Source organism: Moschus berezovskii, chromosome 7 (genome assembly GCF_049115385.1).
Source record: "Moschus berezovskii isolate FMDL1 chromosome 7, NW_MosBer_1.0, whole genome shotgun sequence".
NCBI classification, from domain to species: Eukaryota; Metazoa; Chordata; class Mammalia; order Artiodactyla; family Moschidae; genus Moschus; species Moschus berezovskii.
The window spans coordinates 30066424-30089434 of record NC_142466.1 but is presented as its reverse complement, the minus strand read 5'-3'; the positions used below and the strand labels follow the sequence as shown (position 1 = coordinate 30089434).

Sequence of the window (23011 nt, the reverse complement as noted above, 5' to 3'; positions counted from 1 at the left end):
TGGGTTGGGGTGAGTGTAGCAGGCAAAGATTAACAGGGTGTGTGTGTGTGTGTGTGTGTGTGTGTGTTGGGGATGGAGGTGCATCATTCAGGGAGGCAAACCATGTATAGTTCGTTAAACTTTGTGGGACTTTAAAGAAATGGGGAACCATTGACGCCATATACTCACATCTAATTAAATCTAATAAGACTACTTTCTGTTATGTGTCAACAGTGGAGCCCTGTGACTCAGTTCTGAATTTCTCCTCCCGGTTCCCTCCCTGCTGATGAATGCGTGGGTGTGTTGCACTAGCCCAGCATGCTTGGGCCTGAGTTCAAGGCTATGTGCCTCTCCTGATGCTGTGGGGGACATGACCTTTTCTTACAGCACAGGATTCAGACTACAGTGTCTTTTTTTGTTAGCATATTCTTTTCAGTTCAGTTAATGATTTGGGAGTGGACACATTTTTCTTACTCTCTTTCTTTTTTTGTTGTTGCTAAAGTCAATAGGCCCTTCTGTACTGACTTCAAAAAGGGTACTTATCTAAAGGGTCTGGTACAATAGAGAACTAACTGCTTAACTATCAGCACTTCAGGGGTCATAATACAAGGAGTTTAACAGAGGAACGCTGTCTGCTTGCTTACTTCTGCAAGATGGTGGTTTGTCTTGAATATTTAAAAAGCAGAGAGTTCATTTGCACATATAATCTAAGCCTATCCAGAAAATAATATACAGATTTGAAGTCTGTTTTAATCCTTCAATTGAAATTTCCATCTGTGCTGGGGCTTCTGGTATTAATTAGGTCTAGATCACCTTCTGCAGGTTACATGAACGAAGTTGATTCTCTTCCCATGGTACTCGAAGGGGTCCACTCTCTCCCTGTTGATTCTCAAAAATTCTCCCCAGGCTGACTCTTGGGGAATATAGACTCCACATATCTATATCAGACATGCATGTTCCCTTCAGTCAAGCTGATCTTTCCTAGGCCTTACCCCAATCAAAATGTCACTTCATAGAGTAACTGTATTCCCTTAGGCCCCATTCTTTGCTTTCAGCTCAGAAGGAAACCAAGATAATCTGATTAATTAAGCAGACTGAAGACTGCTCTTCCTGGCTAACAACCAGCTGGCCCATCAGAATCAGTTCTAATCTTTGTTATCTAACCTTGACCCTAATTTCTTAAATTTGTTATTGACATGACTATTTTCAAACATTTCTAACCCTGCTCATGAAATGGGCTATTCCAGTGGGTATGCAGTAGAAAGAGAACTGCACTTTGTCCCTCTGCAGTCTTATTCAATTGCCCTCGCCATCAGCTGATAGTCAAACTAAATCAGTAGAACATTAAAAAATTTTGAGAATCAAGACAGGAGTTCAAGGTCGTTAAAGTAAACAAAATTCCCAACAACTTAACCTACTAATTATTATGAGAGAACATTTTTACGAGAAAAAAATCAAAACACAATCTCAAAAAGAACAGTCCTTTACACTGAATAAATTTATTTTTATGAAAATTTGATACACTGTCATTTCTTTACTTATTCTTCATTTCCACACTTGTCAGTGAAAACTTGTCATAGATGGGCAACTTCTAACATCCTTTCTGGTTCTAAAAGTCTACACCTCTCATCTTGTCCAAATGAATCTCCAGGATGAGCTGGCTCCTTGTGTCTCTGGACTGTGTATTTCATCTTGCTATCTCTCATGTCTAGCCCAGTGCCAGATATAGCAATAAATTAAATAAATTAAAAGACAGAACAATCCTTGCTGAGCTACAGTCATGTATGGAGTGAGTCAAAACCAGAGGCAGGGTGAGTATATCCCAGAAGACGGTGAGCCCTTGGGCTTCCAGCCTAGCCCAAGATCTGTCACAAGTTGTCAAGTCAATTCTGGGTTCTTGGTTTAACAGCCAAAGTCATTCAGTCCTGCCCAGAATCCAGGGGAAGTGTCAAAAGTGAAAAATCACAGACTCATTCAGTTCAGTTCAGTCACTCAGTCGTGTCCGACTCTCTGCGACCCCATAAATCACAGCACGCCAGGCCTCCCAGTCCATCACCAACTCCCGGAGTTCACTCAAACTCATGTCCATAGAGTCGGTGATGCCATCCAGCCATCTCATTCTCCGTTGTCCCCTTCTCCTCCCGCCCCCAACCTTTCCCAGCATCAGAGTCTTTTCCAGTGAGTCAACTCGCCGCATGAGGTGGCCAAAATATTGCAGTTTCAGCTTTAGCATCAGTCCCTCCAATGAACACCCAGGACTGATCTCCTTTAGAATGGACTGGTTGGATCTCCTTGCAGTAATAAGAGACTCTCAAGAGTCTTCTCCAACACCACAGTTCAAAAGCATCGATTCTTCGGCGATCAGCTTTCTTCACAGTCCAACTCTCACATCCATACATGACCACGGGAAAAACCATTGCCTTGACTAGACAGACCTTGGTTGGCAAAGTAATGTCTCTGCTTTTTAATATACTATCAAGGTTGGTCATAACTTTCCTTCCAAGGAGCAAGTGTCTTTTAATTTCATGGCTGCAATCAGCATCTGCAGTGATTTTGGAGCCCCAAAAAATAAAGTCTGACACTGTTTCCACTGTTTTTCCATCTATTTCCCATGAAGTGATGGGACCAGATGCCATGATATTCGTTTTCTGAATGTTGAGCTTCAAGCCAACCTTTTCACTCTCCTCTTTCACTTTCATCAAGAGGCCTTTGAGTTCCTCTTCACTTTCTGCCATAAGGGTAGTGTCATCTGCATATCTGAGGTTATTGATATTTCTCCCGGCAATCTTGATTCCAGCGTGTGCTTCTTCCAGCCCAGCGTTCCTCATGATGTACTCTGCATATAAGTTAAATAAGCAAGGTGACAATATATAATCTTGACGTACTCCTTTTCCTATTTGGAACCAGTCTGTTGTTCCATGTACAGTTCTGACTGTTGCTTCCTGACCTGCATACAGGTTTCTCAAGAGACTCATTACCATTCTTTAAATGGGCATTTCCTCCCACACACCTAAAGCAAGTCTTTATGTAACAGAGGCAGTATATTTATTTATTGAGCGTCAGAGTGCTTGGATTCAAATTTTGCCTCTTGATTAAGATGGTTACTCCTTGTGCCTAAGTTTCCTAATTTATAAAATGTGGGTCATCACAGTACCTGCTTCATACAGTTGGATTAAACGAGTTGATATACATTTAAAGGTGCTATTTACATAATCAAATGTTCAACTGTAATATTGACTAATGTATCTCAAGAATTAAGGGGATAGAGGAATAATTTTTAAAAAGAATTAAACTAGTCCTAAAAGGAGAGCTGATGTATTGCAATTTCGAGTTATTGAGATTGAAGGGGAATATCATCAAGGTGTATAAAATAAAAAAAGTAATTATAAACCTTATAATGCTCCTTTCTCTCAAAGGGTTACATACAGAGATTGAATATATAAGTAGTTTCAAAATTAACTTAGATACATTCTTACAGAATGAATGCATAATAGATTAGTGAGAGAATGGAAGATGGTCGGTGGTATATGATTACTTTTCTGAAGTGGAGTATAGGAAACCAAATCCTTCTTATAAATGAGTAGAGCTTCTTGTTAGCACATTAAAAAAACTGGAAACTTAGAAAAATACCAATGCCAAGGCTCCTCAGCAGAGCTATAAAAGCAGACTTTCTAGAAAAGGGGTCCAGGCACTGGTATTTAAAACTACAGGCTCCCCAAATTCTTGTAAAGGTTAGCCAGGGTTTAGAAACTGTTGGATAAGGTGGGTTCTGTAGAGCAACTTGTCGTAACTATTTCATCTTTTATATAATTCCCACTTTTGTCATCCACAATCAGAATTCCATTTTGTCATAACCTTTTCATTTTTTCCTGCTCCTTCTTTTAGTTTCTGTTCCATTGTGCCAGGTATCTTACAGTCTTCTTATGAAAATGCGTGTTCATGCACGGGCGGTCAGTCAATAGGTATTAGGCAAAAATAATAAAAGTAACAATTACGGGTGCCAGTTCTCTCCAGATTAAATCAACAGGATGACGTGTACGACTACTCAACAGGTGGATATATCAGACTAGCGCCAAGAACCTCAATGTTCTGTGTTGGCCAAGTGCAGTAAAGATAACCAAGCAGCGACTACCAGAAACGAAACCGCAAGTCTGCTGTCTGCATTAAAATTTTTGAATCCTACAGTTACCAGTGCTGTTTTTTTCCCCCCGGGGAACAAAATCTCCCAATACCAAGAAGCTGCTTTTACACCGCCAAAAGCTGCATAGGGGCAGGCTGCCAATAGGACCATCCGGACACGCTGCAGTGGTATCTCCAGGCGGGTTCCTTTAATCCTTTCCCTAGGCTAACTCCACTGCTGCGCAGTCCCACAGCCAGCACTCGCGCGCACCACCCTTCCAGCTCAGGGACTGCTGCTGAGCGCTTGGCCGCCCACGCCGCCTTCCAGCCGCAGTGCGCGGCCTTCGCTCCGAACGCGCGTGCGCTTAAGCAGGGGCGGGCGGGTCGAAGTTGGAGGAGGCGGGGCAAGCCCCTGAGGCCTGCAGGCCATTGGCTGTCTCCCCATAGTCACCGCCCCCCGGCGTTCGAGACGGCGGGGCGGGCCACGTCAGGCAGCCGGCGTGGGGCTGAGCTTGTGGCAGAAGGGAGGTAAGCTTTGCGGGGGTTAGGCGGCGGGCTGCGGGCCTCTGCCTCCTGCACACAGGTCGCCCGATGGCACTCGCCTATGGCCTGACTCAGCTTGCTGGGAGGGAGGCTGAGGCTCGGTGGGCCTGGAGCTCTAATGGGAGACGGGGAATAGAGCATGTGGTGGCAGGGCCGCGTCGCGGTTTGGGCGGCCGGGAAGGGGACAGGTCTTGTCGATTGCCCTCGTCCTGTCCTGCCGGGGTTCTGACTTCCCGAAGGAGCAGGCCTTCGGCATTAGAGAGCTCCCGGATGCCTGGGTGGGGCCGGCTCTGCTGACCGTGGGGGGGCTCAGCGGGATCCTGATTCAGAAACAGGTCGGCGCGGTCCTTGCATAGCTTCCTGCAGCAGGTTGCAGTCAAGCCACTTCCCTAGTCTGAAGGCGGCACAGGGGACTCTAGCCCTCCCCTCCTTGTCCTGGAGTGATGTCTCCTCCTAGTTCCCGGTGACTCAGATCCTGTCCACTTTAATGCAGAGGCTTTTGGGTGAGCAGGGCCTGTTTTCAGATCTCCTGGTTCTGTCCTCACTTGCAGGAATTACTTGAAGAAGCAGTATGTTTCTGTATCTCTATATATCGCATACACGTATGAATGTCTGTTTTGAAATGTCAGCAACAGCTATGCAGAGATTTACAGAGACTTGCCCGTTGGGTTGCCCCTTACTCTCCATCAGTTTTAGTTTCAGCATGATATCCTCAGTTTAGTTTCTGAATTTGGAGCTTCTGAAATCAATGAAGTCATGCTGTCAAGTATCATTGCAATCAATCATTCATCTGTTCAGCACTTTTTCAGTGGGTTCCTTGGTGGTCAGGGTCTTATGCCATAAAGTAAAACGGGCATTCCCTGTCTTTTTCTTTCAGTTTATCAGCCAGTTTTATTGTCTAGATTTGATGATTCAATTTCAGGTTCTAGATTTAGGCACAGAAGCTTATGATCCTGTATCATAAGCTATATAGCTCTTCTGGGACCTCATTCAGTTTTCCTTACTTTCACCTCCTGTAAGCCTCAGACCATTATAGTTCTGAGGCATAGTTCTGATAAGTATCACTAAAGACCTAGGTCTCAGGCACCTATCTGTAAAGTGAAGGGATAGGATTAGAAATATTTAGTAATTTTGAGATATTCAAGGACAGGATGGGCAGATTGCATGTTTACTGAACTGTGTTAATATTTGAGAAGTGATCATTTACAAAACCCTGGATATATTTTAAGGTTATATGTTTTACTCTTTCTGAATCTGTCCACATTGACTTTTTGACTAGCAAGCAAGTGCATGTTTACAATTTTGATTCACATATAATTCCCGCACTCAAAGCACTATGACTCATCTAAATTTTAAAATGTAATAATCAGGAGATTTTAAATGTTACATTTAAAGGTATGATATAAAAACATTGGATAAGAATGCAATTTTCAAAGCATTTTTACTTGTTTTGGTAGGTTAGTGGTAACTAAAACTGCCTTGGTTATTTGCTTACTTGATTAATATTTGGTAGTTGTCGTCACCTGGTTAATGTTTTTCAGTATCATGTCTATGTTAACATTTATTTTATCAACCTAAAATTTACTGGATTTTAGTTGATTGCTGATTTACAGTTAAGAATTAATAACCAAAAGGTAAGCAAATCATCAGTTTGGGAGTAAAGATGCTCATAGAGATGTAATAATAATTTTCCATTTGTTGATTTATTGATGGTACTTATTAAGTAATCCATTTGGTCTTCCTGCAGGTGTAAAATTTCTAGAATAGTTTTTTTGAGACATAATATTCATAGCCTTGGAGAAGGGCATGGCACCCCACTCAAGTGTCCTTGCCTGGAGAATCTCATGGACAGACGAGGCTGGCAGTCTACGGTCCATAGTGTTGCAAAGAGTTGGACATGGAGTAAAGTGACTTAGCACACACATTCATAGCCTTGTGATACTTTTTGACTGTTGTTCACAAACCATTAAGTGAATTAAAGTAAACCCCTATTTCACTACTAGGGGTTGGGAAAATTTAAGAAAACAGAATTTTAAAAAAATTTTCTAGTTCTTAAAATGGAGCAGATCAAGTTGGGAAGACTGGGGAGAAATGCAGGAGCTGAGGGAGAAAATCCAAGTGCAGTCTTCTGGTTTAAAATTTGGGGAGACTCAGGGACTCAGATTATATATTAAAATATCTATGTGAAGGAAAAAAATAAAAATTTGGGGAGAAAAACAGTGAAAAATTAAATTATATTTGGAAGAAATGTAAGGAAATAGTTGGGTCAGGATTATTTTTGGTCTGTAGCAAAACCTGGTCATAATAGTTCTTGGTTTATAACAATGAGCTCAGTTATCTCAAAAAGGAAACCTAGGGTGATAATTTAAACTTTGATCAAGTTGGCAATAGATATTTATTTAGGAAATGTGAAATCTGTAAGTATTATATTTCTTAAAAATCTAAAGATGAGTAATATAATAAAATGTGGTATAATTTTATAAGTATAATATGAATCTTTGATTCACAGTTAGTGATTAATTGGATGGAAGTTGTGTGTACTGTTTCCACAGGATAGGATACAAATTTGCTAAGCTAATAGAACAAGGGATACTTGTCAGTTTTCTCCCATTTCAATTATTTGAAACAGAGTTTTCAAGCAATGCAGAAGACCGCATCCACTTTTCAAACAATAGATTAAATGTTGTTTTATAAGTTGGGTCTGCCAAGTACTTCTGGCCTCATAATTTTTTTAACCTATGAGCGACAGAACAGAACAGAAGCCACATTGGAAGTGATAATACTGCATTTAGGATTTAAAATTTTTGTTGATTTATATTGGATTTCGTTCGGTTAGCCTGAGTTACTTTAGTTTTATATATTTTGAAAATATTTCAAAAGCTGTGACATTAAATACTGTAAAATTTTCCATTGTTCATGAAGCGAAAATATTTCTTCAGACCCCAGGAAGTTGAGAATTCAAATTGCATAGATAGTTTGTTATTATGTATTTTAAAATCCATAATTGCACTTACTGTGAACCAGTGTTTCATTCAACCTTCTAAACTGAAGAATTCAGTTCTTTCCAGTGTATTAGATTATATCCTCTAATCTTTTGGGTCAGATAAGTAACTGCTAATTTGGCTGGTAAGTGTGTTCAGCAAATGTTGTAATTGTGGATGTTGAACTATAGTTCTGTCAGAAGGTTTTCTGGTTGGTTGGATCCATGGATGCTGAGCTGTAGCTAGGGAAGGCCCACTGTAGAGTCATGTTTGAGTTTTTCACTGCAGGGAGGGTCGGCACCCCTAACCCCCAGGTTGTTCAAGAGTCAGCTGCACTTTTCATCACATGTGACAACTCTCATTTCATTGGAATGCCTGGAAGGTTATGTTGAGCATTTTTAGGTTGATTCTAGTCTGGGAGGTATGAAAAATGCCTTGATACTAATGACAGTTGCCGTGGGTGTGAGTGGTGGGCGTACCTGCATTTACCTCTGATTTCCCTCCAGTTATTTTGGGACTGAGAGTCTTGGGGAATAAGGTTGTGTTTCCAAGGAGAACTCTGCACTCCTGCATGAAGATTCCTTTCACTTACTCCAAGATTTGGCTCCAGCATCTCTCCCCCTGCAAGATCACATTTTCCCTCATTACTGGATTGTTCCCTTCAGTATCTAAACATGATGTTCCTTCTCCTACCTTAAAATAATTACTCTTTCTTGACCCCATTTCCTCCTTATGCCACCACACTATTTTCCTTTATGGCAAGACTTACACTCATGTGTCCAGTTACTTCCCCCCATTCTTTATTAAACTCACTTTCATCAGACTTTCTCACTCAGTTCAGTCTCTCAGTTGTGTATGACTCTTCGTGACACCATGGACTGTCCCACGCCAGGCCTTCCTGTCCATCACCAACTCCTGGAGTTTACTCAAACTCATGTCCATTGAGTCGATGCCATCCAGCCATCTCATGCTCTGTCATTCCCTTCTCCTCCTGCTTTCAATCTTTCCCAGCATCAGGGTCTTTTCAAATGAGTCAGTACTACTATAAAAAAAAAATTGCTTTCCTCAGTCACTAATGACTTTCATTGTGCTAAATCCAAAGGTCTGTTTTTAATTCACATCTTTTACATGACTGATCGTCATTTTGCCCCCAACTTTATTGACATATGATTAACACAAAACGTTGTGTAAATTTAAGTTACAGAAGGTTGATTTTTTTTTTTAACTTCAAATATTTTTTATTTTCTTTCATGCAATCAATAGTTATTTACATCACATAAATTAAAGAGAACAGAGTAGTGGTTACCAGGGAGGCAGAGGAAGGGAGAGGGCAAAATCCCAAAAAAGGGTAAAGGGGAGCAACTGTACGGGGATGGATGGAAATTTTTGGTGGTGAGTATGCAGGAAGGTTCACAGAAGTAGAAACATAGTGTTGTACATATGAACTTATTTAAGGTAGCAAACCAATGTTGTTGTTTAGTCACTAAGTCATGTCCAACTCTTTGTAACCCCAGGACTGTAGCCTGCCTGAATCCTCTGTCCATGGGATTTCCCAGGCAAGAATACTGGAGTGGGTTGCCATTTCCTTCTCCCAGAAGGTTGATTTGATACATTTAGAAACTGTAAAATGATTTGCACCATTGCATGAGCCACCCCCTGTATCCTGTCACATAGTTACCATTTCCTATCAGCAGTTTTGGAAGTAGTTGATCACTTTCTGCTTCTTGAAACATTCTCTTCCCTTATTATCAAAGATGCTACAGTTCCTGGTTTTCCTCTTGCCCCCCTGCGCCTTTTCAACTCCTTTATTTGTTCTTTCTTATTGCCCTCACCTCGTAAATAGGAGAGCTCCTCGACTCAGTCCTCACAGTCCTTTAATCATATCATTCAGTCTTTTTTTTTTTCTTTTGAAAAATATTCCCTGCCCCCCATTTAGTCTTTCTTTCCATACTAATAATACCCTCTTAGGCTTCTCCCCATGGCCTAATGGTAAAGAATCTACCTGCAATGCAGGAGATGCTGAAGACTCAGGTTTGATCCCTGGGTTGGGAAGATCCTCTGGAGGAGGGCATGGTAACCCATTCCAGTATTCTTGCCTGGAGAATTCTATGGACAGAGGAGCATGGTGGGCTACAGTTCATAGGGTCGGAAATGACTGAAGTGACTGAGCATGCATGCTCACATGCAATACCCTATTAACTCACACCTGTGTGTGTGTGTGTGTGTGTGTATAGCCTGGACCTATTAATCTTTTTAAATGATTTACATAGATGGGATTTTACAAATTGACACTTGATATTTTTGAAATTTTATTTTTGACTGTCCTGGGTCTCGTGTGCAGGCTTTCTGTGGTTGCAGTGAGTAGGGGCTGCTCTGTGCAGTGTGCAGGCTTTTCATTGCACTGGCTTCTCGTGTTGTGGAACACAGGCTCTAGGCATATTGGCTTCAGTAGTTGTGGTTCTCGGGCTTAATTGCTACACAGTATGTGGAATCTTCCCAGACCAGAGGTTGAACCTGTGTCTCCTGCATTGGCAGGTGGATTCTTAACCACTAGACCACAGGGAAGTCCTGTCCACCTCTTCTTTTGAACTCTAAACTCTGTGTATCTAGATGCCTACTTAGCATTTCTACTTGGATGACTAAATCAGTTCAGTTCAGTTCAGTTCAGTTGCTCAGTTGTGTCCGACTCTTTGCGACCCGTGAATCACAGCACGCCAGGCCTCCCTGTCCGTCACCAACTCCCGGAGTTCACTCAAACTCATGTCCATCGAGTCGGTGATGCCATCCAGCCATCTCATTCTCTGTCATCCCCTTCTCCTCCCGCCCCCAATCCCTCCCAGCATCAGAGTCTTTTCCAGTGAGTCAGCTCTTCGCATGAGGTGGCCAAAGTATTGGAGTTTCAGCTTTAGCATCAGTCCTTCCAATGAACACCCAGGATTGACCTCCTTTAGAATGGACTGGTTGGATCTCCTTGCAGTCCAAGGGACTCTCAAGAGTCTTCTCCAGCACCACAGTTCAAAAGCATCAATTCTTCGGTGATCAGCTTTCTTCACAGTCCAACTCTCACATCCATACATGACCATGGGAAAAACCATCGCCTTGACTAGACGGACCTTTGTTGGCAAAGTAATGTCTCTGCTTTTTAATATACTGTCTAGGTTGGTCATAACTTTCCTTCCAAGGAGTAAGTGTCTTTTAATTGCATGGCTGCGATCAGTATCCGCAGTGATTTTGGAGCCCCAAAAAGTAGTCTGACATTGTTTCCCCTGTTTCCCTATCTATTTCCCATGAAGTGATTGGACCAGATGCCATGATCTTTGTTTTCTGAGTGTTGAGCTTCAAGCCAACCTTTTCACTCTCCTCTTTCACTTTCATCAAGAGGCTTTTGAGTTCCTCTTCACTTTCTGCCATAAGGGTGGTGTCGTCTGCATATCTGAGGTTACTGATATTTCTTCCGGCAATCTTGATTCCAGCGTGTGCTTCTTCCAGCCCAGCGTTCCTCATGATGTACTCTGCATAGAAGTTAAATAAGCAGGGTGACAGTATACAGCCTTGACTTACTCCTTTTTCTATTTGGAACCAGTCTGTAGTTCCATGACTAAATAGAAATCTCAAATACAGCTCCTGATTTTCTCCCTACATCTACATCACCTGTGGTCTTCTTCATCTCGAATCATGGAAATTTTATCTTTTCCATTACTTGGGCGTTAGCCCTGATTCTTCTCTTTTTCTCACAATCCACTTGTAAACTACTAGGAAAGCCTATTGTCTATCCCTTCAAAATATGGCTAGAATCTGAGGACTTTACACTATCCACTGCTCCCACCCTAGTCTAAGCCTCCATTGTGTATGTTCTTGATGTTGTATTACCACTCACTGTCGGAATTTGGTGGCTTAAAGCAACAATCTTTTATTAGTTTATGATTCTGGGGTTGGCAATTTGGATTAGGCTTGGGGCGGCCAGGTGTAGGGGGAGCTCTTTTTGCTGGTGGGCTCACTCAAGTAGCAAATGGCAATGGTAGGTTTGGAGGCATCAGCTGGAATGGCTTATCTCTGCTACATCTGGTCCGGTAACCTGTCCCATGCTTGGTCTAATAGAGCCAAGAGAGCAAGAGGAAGCTACATGGCCTTCTGAGAGGTAGATTAACAATTCCCACATTACTTCTCCCACTGTTGCTCAAAGTAGTCACAAAGACAGCTCAAAGCCAAGGGGATGGAGAAGTAGACTGCTTATGAGAGGAGCAGCAAAGTCACTTTGTAAAGAAATGTGCATACCAAATTGGGAAGAATTTGGGGCCATTTTTTGCAATCTGTCGTGGCTTTCTAAGGGCTTCCCCAGTGGCTCAGTGGTCAAGAATCTACTGGCAGTGTAGGAGACACAGGAGATGTGGGTTTGATACCTGTGTCAGGAAGATCCCCTGGGGGAGGGCATGGCAAGCCACTCCAGTATTCTTGCCTGGGGAATCCCATCGACAAAGAAGCCTGGCAGGCTACAGTCCATGGGGTCACAGAGTTGGATTACCAACTTCGTCCACTTCAGTTGGACATGACTGAAGTGACAGCATGATAGCCTTCCAACTGGTCTGTTTCCCTTTATCTCCTACCCATGTCAGCAACAAGAGTGACAGTGCTGCTTTCACAAATCAGTTGGATAGTAACAAAGTGACTTCATATCTTTAGAGGTTTTTTGTTTTTTTTTCAATAAATAAATACCTTGGAATTTTCTTCACATTTCTGTTTACAGTATCACTTCACAACCAGTTGACCCCTTTCTCCCTCCCTGAATCCTAAATTTGCTCTTGTTCACAGTGCCTGCGGAATATATTGAACATTTAACAGAAAGCTTGGAAGGAGATATGAAATGGGATGGACAGTGAAGGCTGGGGGAACAGGATAGTAAGGATTATCTACCCAGCCACCTACTAATTTACCTGTTTCCCCTCCTTCCTTTCTCTCTCTTTTCAGTTTATGAGATTTTAAGCTGTGTAGAATAGTTAGGGTTTAATAGGCCACTGAGTCCTTATGGAGCTTGGAAAGTGGGGCAGGTGCTGACAGCAGGGTTGGAATCGGGTGTGAATCAAATGCAAATCCAGTCTAGAGCTGTGCTATGTGCTTAGTCGCTCAGTCGTGTCCAACTCTTTGTGACCCCATGGACTGGAGCCTGCCAGGCTCCTCTGTCCATGGGGATTCTCCAGGCCAGAATACTGGAGTGGGTTGCCATGCCCTTCTCCAGGGGATCTTCCCAACCCAGGGATCCAACCCAGGTCTCCTGCATTGCAGGTGGATTCTTTACCTTCTGAGCCACCAGGGAAGCTAGAACTAAGCATACAAAATTTAACATTAATCGTGTTATAGTGAAGATTGGCTTCAGGTGAAGTTGAGAAAAGGATGAAGCTTGTACTCTCTTCACTCTGCACCCTTTGGTCCTGTAGCCCCTCCTTCCTGACTTTGTTGTTCAGTTGCTAAGTCGTGTCCAACTCTTTGTGACCGCATGGACTGCAGCACATCAGTGCTGTCCCTGTCCATCACCAACTCCCAGAGCTTGCTCAGACTCATGTCCGTTAAGTCGATGATGCCATCACACCACCTCATCCTCTGTTTCCCCCTTCTCGTCTTTGCACCGCATGGATTGAGGACACTTGTGCATTGTTGCCCTGTTTCAAAAACAAATGAATGGAATATCCCTGGCAGACCAACGGTTGGGGCTCCATGCTTCCAATGCAGGGGGCATGGATTCGATCCCAGCTAGGGGAACTAGATCTCACATGCCATGTGGCCAAAAACAAACAAATGACTCTTCCAGTCTTCGGCATCTGACTGTGTGACTGCGTCTTTCTTCCACTTGTCGGAACCAGAAACCCTGGAGTCATCCTTCACTGTTCTTACATTACACATCGAATCCCTTAGCAAATTCTGTCAAAATAAGTGTGAAGTCTGACCTCTTCTTAACATCTCCACTGCTCTTCTCTTTGTCCATGGCAATATGGTTTCTTTCCTGGATTATTGCCATTACCTCCTAACTTGGTCTCCCTTTTTTTATCCTTGCCCACTTATGGTCTGTTCTCTAGAGGAGTCAGATGACCTTTTAAAAATGACAGTCAGGTGTGCCATCTCCCTGCCCCAAAACCTCTAGGGCTCTCTATCCCACTCAGAAACATCCAGAGCCCACAGTATCTATAGGGCTCCCGCTCCACTCTGTCATTGCTCACTTCCCAGCTTGCACATTTGCATCAACCATACTGGTGTCCTTGGCCTTCCCTGAATTTGCCACACATGCTTCTATCTCAGGGTTGTTGCCCTTCGCATTCCTTCTGTCTGGAGTGCTCATTGTTTCCTCTAGGCCTTTTTCCAAATGTCACTATATCAGAAAGACATTTCTTGATTCTTTGGCAGATGCCAAAACATGTAAAGACCTCCTGAAAATGTACCTATTGATGACAACAATTTTTTTAGGTGTTATATGCTATCTGCAGTTTGGGAAAATTAAAGGAAAAATCAAACTCTTTGTACTGTAATTTAAGAAATTAAAAATAGCTGTCCTTTATAAAGTTTCAGTTATGCTAGATAAATAAATTTTAAAGATCGGCTGTACAGCCTGATGCCAGTTGTTAACTGGCACAGTTATTGTGGACACCAAAAAATGAAAGAAAAAAAAGGATGCAAGGGCACTTTGGAAGGTGTTGCATATGTCTGTTACATTGATTGTGGTGATGCATCACGGGTGTTTGCACATGTCCAGAGTCATCAGATTGCACATATTAAATATGTGATTTCCTTGTATATCCATTATACTTCAGTAAATCTATTAAAAAATACCTCTGTCAACAGAGGCCGACATCCTTGATTAAAATGAGATTGGAGGAAGTTGAACACACTGGAGGAACACTTAATTTTTTTCAGGGACCAGATGGATTAATCTCCTGGCAAACGATTTAGAATCAAAGGTAATTTTGTTAGTTTAGTTGTTTGGAACACTGCAGGACCATTATAGCATCTAATAACTCCAAGGTGTGACTTTCTCATTAAATAGCTCTTAATAAGTGGTGTAATTGGATCAAGTGAGGCTTTTTATCTTGGTGTGTGCTGTGGTTAAACTGCCTGTTTAGACAGTGATGAAAGACCATGGTTCCAAGTGAATAAGTAAGATTACTACTTTTTTTTAATTGAGACTAAAAAAATTGATTTTTTATTTGAAGAGAAGTGATAATTTTTATTTAATGTACAAAAGTAATGTATGCCCATTGTAGGAGGGGAAAGTTAAATGTAGCAAATATCAGAAGAGTAATAGTATGTAACCAGTCATCAATTTGTTAACTAGAAATGAACTTAACATTTTTGTATATTCACTTTTTTCCCTTAGTCTTGTCTTTATATCTGTAGTTTAAACTTGGTTGTGTTCATGATTGATTGTGTATAAAAATTTCTCTCAGTTTTTTTACTCTGCCATAAGCATATCTATATATTATTAAAACTCTTTGTAACCGTTTCACATTACTAATCAATACTTTATCTACATATTCCTTAGCTTACCTTTTAGAGCAATCAATGAATGACTTTGCACAAAAGATGCTGGCTTTACAATCGCAATTTGCTGTATATCTCAGGAAGCTCAAACAGGGGTTCTGTATCAACATTGAGGGGTGGGCTGGGGAGAGAGATGGGAGGAAGGTTCAAAAGGGAGTGGACATATGTATACCTATGGCTGATTCATGTTGAGGTTTGACGGAAGACAACAAAATTCTGTAGAGAAATATCCTTCAGTTAAAAGATAAAAAAGATGCCGATTTAAAGCCTTTTGTAGTCTTATACTTTTGGATTGGGAGGTGGCTAGAATTGGAAGCACATGTGCCACGCTTTGGGATATTGCCAAGAAGTGTCACACGCTGAGGTCAAATGCTCAGTGAGCACTCTGACAGCCCACTTTCATAGGCTGGGTTTAGTTGTTGGCCTGCCCCAGACTTCCAGCTAGACTGTGCTAAGTTCCCTATGAAATTGAGTATAGTGGGTCCGGGAGTAGGGAGAGGCTTGTGGTCCTGGGAGCCGTGCTGATCCTGCCTTACTTCTGTGGCCTTGCTCCCCAGCTGATCTGGTCTTTGAGGACCTGTGGGTATCGGTTTGGAGGTAAGACAGGTTTGGGAGCACTTTCATAAGTGGGGTTTGAGTTTGGACTGAGAGGCAGAAGTAGATTTTGAAGTTGAAATGAAGCTCTGAGCATTGGCTTTATTGTGAGTTGCCGATTCACTGTCGTTTTTCTAGTCAGTCATTTACACAGCGTTGAAAAGTTCCATTGAACCCTGTACATGTGAAAATTGTGTATATTGGTTTTAAAATTTGTGAAGTTAAAAATTATTCTCATGAGGAGCTAATGTTCCTTCTCTTCCCCCCTTCTCCACCTCCTCTTTATCCTTCTTTCTTTACATAAAGTTCTTGACTTTATCTGAAAGACATTCTACACACTATACTGTGCCAACTGGATATTAGCATTACTTCGCTGAATCCTCTTCTGATTCTTGAATATACTGCTTGGTGTCTCTTACTAATGTGAAAAGATTTACTAATGATCATCTGCACAGGATGCTTGTGAAGGTTAACTAATATCTGATTATTAAGAACCCCACGAGTAAAACAGCCATGAGTACTGCTAGCTGTGTAATGGAAAATTGGTAAATGTTACTTCATTGGGTAATTATGTGTTTAAAATGCCTTTTACCCCAGTGGGAAATACACAGAGGTGATACCATGGGCTTTTAAAGGGTTCTAATACATAGAAGATTAAGAGTATAGCTATGATAAATAATAGCTGTCAGCTGAAGCATTCATGTAAAACTTATGATGTATTCAAGTAACAAAGACCCATTTTCCATCACTATTAGATTTAGCTGGAAACAGTAAAGAACCAGCCTTATGTTGACATGTGTTCTTTGACCTTTTATTTGATTTTTGTAAAAAAAAAAAAATGTACCAAAATAAATAACAGCATGATAAAATCTCACTAATTTTGATTCTGCTGATTTGGGATTTGGGCTTGGCTGAAGTTCCTCTTTATCCTATCTATATAAAAGTTATTTGCTCAGCTTAAAAAAGCTGGTAAAAAACAGTCCATCTTTTCAAAACCTAAATGTGTTCATAACTGGATCTGGTTACTGTATTAATTTGAAAATAAAGTTGTTTACAGTTTTTCTTTTTACTTCTCAGTTCAGTTCAGTCACTCAGTCGGGTCTGACTCTTTGCAACCCCATGGACTGCAGCACGTGAGGCTTCCTTCTTTTAAGTTTAGTTTGGTCTGTTTCATGAATCTTCATGGGTGAGAAAGATGTGGATAAAGATTCTTCTCTGTTTCTCACTTTCTGTTTTGGAAAGTTGATCTGAAAACAAACAGTAGAATTCTGACTTTAACATATTTTTGAGTCTATTGTGTATTAGGTGCTATACTAAAGACAATAACTCAAAAACATTTATTAACTGCTTAGTACCTGCCAGGCCTGGCAGGCGGTGAACAGGGCTCAGCTGTTTCTACGAAGAAACTTGGAAGTGTGGGAGAAGAAAGCAACAGGCTTGGTCAGTGAGGAGTCCTTCCTGCTTGAGATTCTTCTTCGCTCGTGTCTGAGCAGGTGCTGCTGCTACACAGATGGAGCTAGCCCCTTCAGAACTAGACGATACCTACTTCTTGAGGATTGGTGAGAGTCCTCTCAGAGCGGAAGGGTCATTGGAAACAGGCCTAGCTCTAGTATGGCCCCTGTACACCGTAGGTCAAGCTCTGTTTTCTGAGGCAGCTGCAGGAACTGAGAAGATATCAGTGCTTTCCTCTTGATCTTCCTGGTTCTGAACATTACTTCCAGAACATCCCACTGTCATTTCAAGCGCCTGTCTGTTTTTACATGTGAACACATCCATGTGGAAATCACCCTGCTTCGTTGAGCTGCATCTTGAACTGTCACCTGATGGAGCTGCCTGCCAGCCAAGCATTCATTTGCAGCAGTGTAGCCATCTGTGTCTGGGTGGTAGTGTTTGAGTAACCATTTGGACAAATAATTGCTTTCATCTATTGCAGTGAATATTTACTGATTACAAAGATGGAAAATGTAAATGTGAAAGCGTTGTTATCAATGACAAGAAGGCTAGACTTACTAAAGATTGATACCAGTTATGGCAAGCCACTGCAGTACTCTTGCCTAGAAAATCCCATGGATGGAGGAGCCTGATAGGCTGCAGTCCGTGGTGTCGCTAAGGGTCGGACACGACTGAGCGACTTCACTTTCACTTTCCACTTTCACACATTGGAGAAGGAAATGGCAACCCACTCCAGTGTTCTTGCCTGGAGAATCCTATGGACGGGGGAGCCTGGTGGGTTTCCGTCTATGGGGTCACACAGAGTCGGACACGACTGAAGTGACTTAGCAGTAGCAGCAGCACCATGACCAAAGTGGCAATCTTTAGCTTTTGTTAGATGCTCATTGAACTTGGAATGAATGGTCAATGATAAAATACAAATATAAAATCTCAGAACATACACAAATGTGGTAGATAGATGTGTTGCTGGTAATGGTGCCACAGGATAAAGGTTAAGTTTAGATTGATAATTTTTGTGTTTTGTGCACGGCGTGGAGCACCCCTTTAATATGTAACTTTCATGCATCAGACTTTATATGTTTTTAGGGTTGCAACTAAGATACAGAGCTATTTGTGTATGCTGATGAGCTGCTTTGGGAACCTGATCTAACACTATGTCCAAACCTAGGTTGTTCTTTTTAAGATTTGTTTGATTCCTTGGGATGCAGCAAGATTTAGTAGGGGGAAAAAAAAACAAACAAGGTATTGGATTTAGACTAAGATTCATAATAGCTAACATTTAGAAAGTGTTGGTTATATGGTTTGTTCTCAGTGAATTGCTTTAATGGATTATTTTAACTTTTTAAAAACTCTGTGTCACCTCTACTTTATAGAGGAGTGGTTAAGAATGTAAACTTTGCCTCAGATTTGTAGGCTGCACAGTTCATATCCACGTTCTGCTTCTTACTTAATTAGGCAATTAATTTTGACCTCTCTTTGCCTCACATGGTTTTTCATATGAAAATGAGGATAATAATAGTAGTCATGTCGTGAGGTTGTTTTGAATATTGGGTGAGAGAACACATGTAAAGAGCTTCAAGTGTGCCTACCTGGCATGTGGTAGAATTCTCAATAAATCCTGGCTATTAATATCACTGGAGAAAGCAAGAGAGTTTCAGAAAAACATCTATTTCTGCTTCATTGACTATGCCAAAGCCTTTGACTGTGTGGATCACAATAAACTGTGGAACATTCTGAAAGAGATGGGAATCCCAGACCACCTGACCTGCCTCTTGAGAAACCTGTATGCAGGTCAGGAAGCAACAGTTAGAACCGGTCATGGAACAACAGACTGGTTCCAAATAGGAAAAGGTGTACGTCAAGGTTGTATATTGTCACCTTGCTTATTTAACTTATATGCAGAGTACATCATGAGGAAGGCTGGGCTGGAAGAAGCACAAGCTGGAATCAAGATTGCTGGGAGAAATATCAATAACCTCAGATATGCAGATGACACTACCCTTATGGCAGAAAGTGAAGAGGAACTCAAAAGCCTCTTGATGAAAGTGAAAGAGGAGAGTGAAAAGGTTGGCTTGAAGCTCAACATTCAGAAAACAAAGATCATGGCATCTGGTCCCATCACTTCATGGGAAATAGATGGAAAAACAGTGGAAACAGTGTCAGACTTTGTTTTTTTTGGGCTCCAAAATCACTGCAGATGCTGATTGCAGCCATGAAATTAAAAGACGCTTGCTCCTTGGAAGGAAAGTTATGACCAACCTTGATAGTATATTAAAAAGAGACATTACTTTGCCGACCAAGGTCCGTCTAGTCAAGGCAATGGTTTTTCCCGTGGTCATGTATGGATGTGAGAGTTGGACTGTGAAGAAAGCTGATCGCCGAAGAATCGATGCTTTTGAACTGTGGTGTTGGAGAAGACTCTTGAGAGTCCCTTATACTGCAAGGAGATCCAACCAGTCCATTCTAAAGGAGATCAATCCTGGATGTTCATTGGAGGGACTGATGCTAAAGCTGAAACTCCAATACTTTGGCCACCTCATGCGACGAGTTGACTCACTGGAAAAGACTCTGATGCTGGGAAAGGTTGGGGGTGGGAGGAGAAGGGGACGACGGAGAATGAGATGGCTGGATGGCATCACCGACTCTGTGGACATGAGTTTGAGTGTGCTCCGGGAGTTGGTGATCGACAGGGAGGCCTGGCGTGCTGTGATTCATGGGGTCGCGGAGAGTCGGACACGACTGAGCGACTGAACTGAACTGATTAATATCACTATATAACCTCAGGCAAGTTACTTCCTCTCTGAGCTCTTATTTTTCATACGGGAAATGGAGTTAATAATACCTAACTCTGAGTGGTTGTGATGATCCAGTGGGATTAGTTACTTAAAGGGTTTGGTGGATGTGTGGCACATGGAGCTGTTTCATCCACCATGGTGCTCCAAATCCCATGTCATGCTTTGTGTTCGCTCAGTGGACCTGTATTGAGCAGATAACTTGTTATATGCTGGGGTATCGTGGTCAAAAAGAGACCAGGTCCCTGCCCTCAAGACTTTGCATTTTACTGGTGGGGGCGGGGGAGAGAGAGGCAGCAGAAATAAGTATATGATGATCCTTTGAGGTTGTGATCAAAGCAATGAAGGATATAGTAGTGGGTCCCTGGAGGTAGGGAATGAGGAACCACTTGGGGCTGGGTGGGGAGTGGAGTCTCAAGAGAAGATGTGAAAGGTGAGCGGAGTCAGCTGTTTGAACAGCAAGAGCGCAAAAACTTGATGAAGAAGTTAGGGGGTCCACAGAGCAAACTGGAGGTTATCATGGCTGAAGCCCCTTGACTGAGGGAGAGTTGTGAGACCAGACCATGTAGGACCTTTTGGCCATGGTTTGGAGTTTGAATTTTATTACTAAGTGCAGTGGGAAGCTGTTGAAAGGCTTTCAGCAGGTGAGTTAGAAGTCAACTATATTTTGAATGCAGTCTCATGCATTTTCTAACCTGGAGGCTGGTGTCTTATTTCTCTAGCTTTTGACTTACATATAAGACCCCACCCTAGTCTTTGATTAGAGATGCTGTGATTCATGGGGTCGCAAAGAGTCAGACATGACTGAGTGACTGAACTGAACTGATCGCTAAATTTAAATTCTTTCCCATCCTTTACCTCCCTTGACTGTCCCACATTGTATCAAGGGAGGGAGGAAACACATTTTTAGAATACATACCTACTGTGTCAACATCCTCTTGGCTTTCAGACTCACTTCATATTGTTCTTTATATCACCTTGTGAGGCAGGTGTCCTCAGATTTAATCAGTGAGGAAGCAGGCTCCAGGTAGTAAGTGGTTAACCTAATTTTTTTTTAAATCTAGTGGTGGAGTCAGGTTTTGCATCCAGTCTGTTTTTCCTGCTTCCCAACTCCTAACTCCATGCATTTTTCTCTCTGTGTCATGTTACTCTATCATCATGGAGATAGAGGTATGTAAGGCTGCTGCTGCTGCTGCTATGTCGCTTCAGTCGTGTCCGACTCTGTGAGACCCCATAGATGGCAGCCCACCAGGCTCCCGTCCCTGGGATTCTCCAGGCAAGAACACTGGAGTGGGTTGCCATTTCCTTCTCCAATGCATGAAAGTGAAAAGTGAAAGTGAAGTCGCTCAGTCGTCCAACTCCTAGCCACCCCATGGACTGCAGCCCACCAGGCTCCTCCATCCATGGGATTTTCCAGGCAAGAGTACTGGAGTGGGGTGCCATTGTGCTCTTGGTATGTAAGACTAGGTATAATCAAACTAAAGATGTTTTCTCATCTTCACTGTGGATTGTCTTAGAGTTTGCAAAAGAATATATGGCATTGCTTCGCAGTGCCCCATTCATCTTATTCATTGGGAAATTTCAAAGTGGTTCTTCTAACAGTGTGGTTGTTTTGGTGATTGTGTCTGTTCAGGTCTGGAATAGAGGTATTCTCCAGCTGGGCTACAATGAGTGAGTTAACAGCAGGGAGATTTACTATCTTCTTGTAAAACTCATTGGCTCATTTGATCTTCAACTTTCTTTAGTACTAAGAGTGCAAGTTAAAATAACTCTATTCCATTTCACATGAATTTGATAATTTGGTTTTCATGAAAAATAAATGAGTTTGGCCAGTTTGCAGCAATCAAGAAAAATATTTCCATTTAACTCGTCATCAGTCTACATAATTCTTTTCCAGAGTGAGAGTTCTGATTTTGGTATAAAATTTCCCAGGAGTCTAAAATAGGAAGATAATAATGGTTGTATTTCTCTTTGAAGATGAAGGAAGATTTTTAAATGGTCTAAAGTTAATTGAATCTAGTTAAATTATATTGACCCCTTTTCAATATTACTCTTTCCATAGGGCATTGGTAAAATGGCTAACAAAGTAATCTTTTATCATTTCTAAAGTTTTCCTAATTTAGTGCTGTTCATTTAATGACATCTGTTAATGATAGATTTCTAAGCTTGTAATGATGTGGGTTTTAGAAAGTCATGTCTTCTGTTTCTAAAGAATGTATAAGTATTTGAATAAAAGTTTTCATAATTTTGGAACTTTATTCAAATTACAAAAAGATATATTCTTGTGAAAAACTTAGAAAATAGGAATAAGCAAAATTAAAAAGCACCCATAATTTATATTTTCCAAGTTTTTTTATGTAGATATGTAACCAGGCTACCTGGATTTGAATTTCAGCTTATTGTATGACCTTGGGAAAGTTATCTGTCTTCTGTGCTTCAGTTTTTTCCTCTGTACAATGAGTGCCTATTTCATAGGGTTATTTTGAGGATTAAATGAGGTAATAAATGTGAATTGCTGAGAATATTGCCTGGTCCCGAGAGGCACACACATGGGTTTTTTTAAAAAGCTTATTCAGAAAATTTCAAACATATATAAACATAGAATAGTATTATGAATTCTAAGGTACCCATCTAGTATCAACATTTAGGTATTCTTGTTTTGCTTATGATTTCCTCTATTTTTTTTCCTGGAGGGACATTGGTATACTTCAGTTTGTGACAAATTAATATTTGCTAAGAAGTAAATTATTTTAGAAGACCAGTGTGCAAAATTTGAGTAATTTTATTAGAGGAAGAATACAAATCAAATATGTATAAAATACATTCTTTGGTGTTTGATTAAATTTTAGTTAACTGGTATTTGAAGTAATGTGATGAATTTGGAGATTTTACCTATGAATATTAGACATTTATTGGTCAGTAAGGTCTTTAAAATGAGCATCAATTTTATAATAAATATACAGTAAAGGTTATTTTGTATCAACGTAAAATATTTATTTAAAAACATAGTGAGCAATTTGAGTAGTT

At 41.3% G+C, this 23011-nt stretch overlaps 1 protein-coding gene across 2 annotated transcripts in view; it reads left to right on the top strand.

Moving 5' to 3' along the window:
• Positions 1-4579: 4579 nt before the first annotated feature.
• FOCAD (focadhesin) overlaps positions 4580-23011 on the top strand; it is a 311664-nt gene continuing 293232 nt past the window's right edge. For both annotated transcript variants that reach the window (XM_088837878.1, XM_055428152.2), the window contains exon 1: positions 4580-4626. The gene's annotated coding sequence lies outside the window, so the exon portion shown is untranslated. The remainder of the gene's footprint in view (positions 4627-23011) is intronic.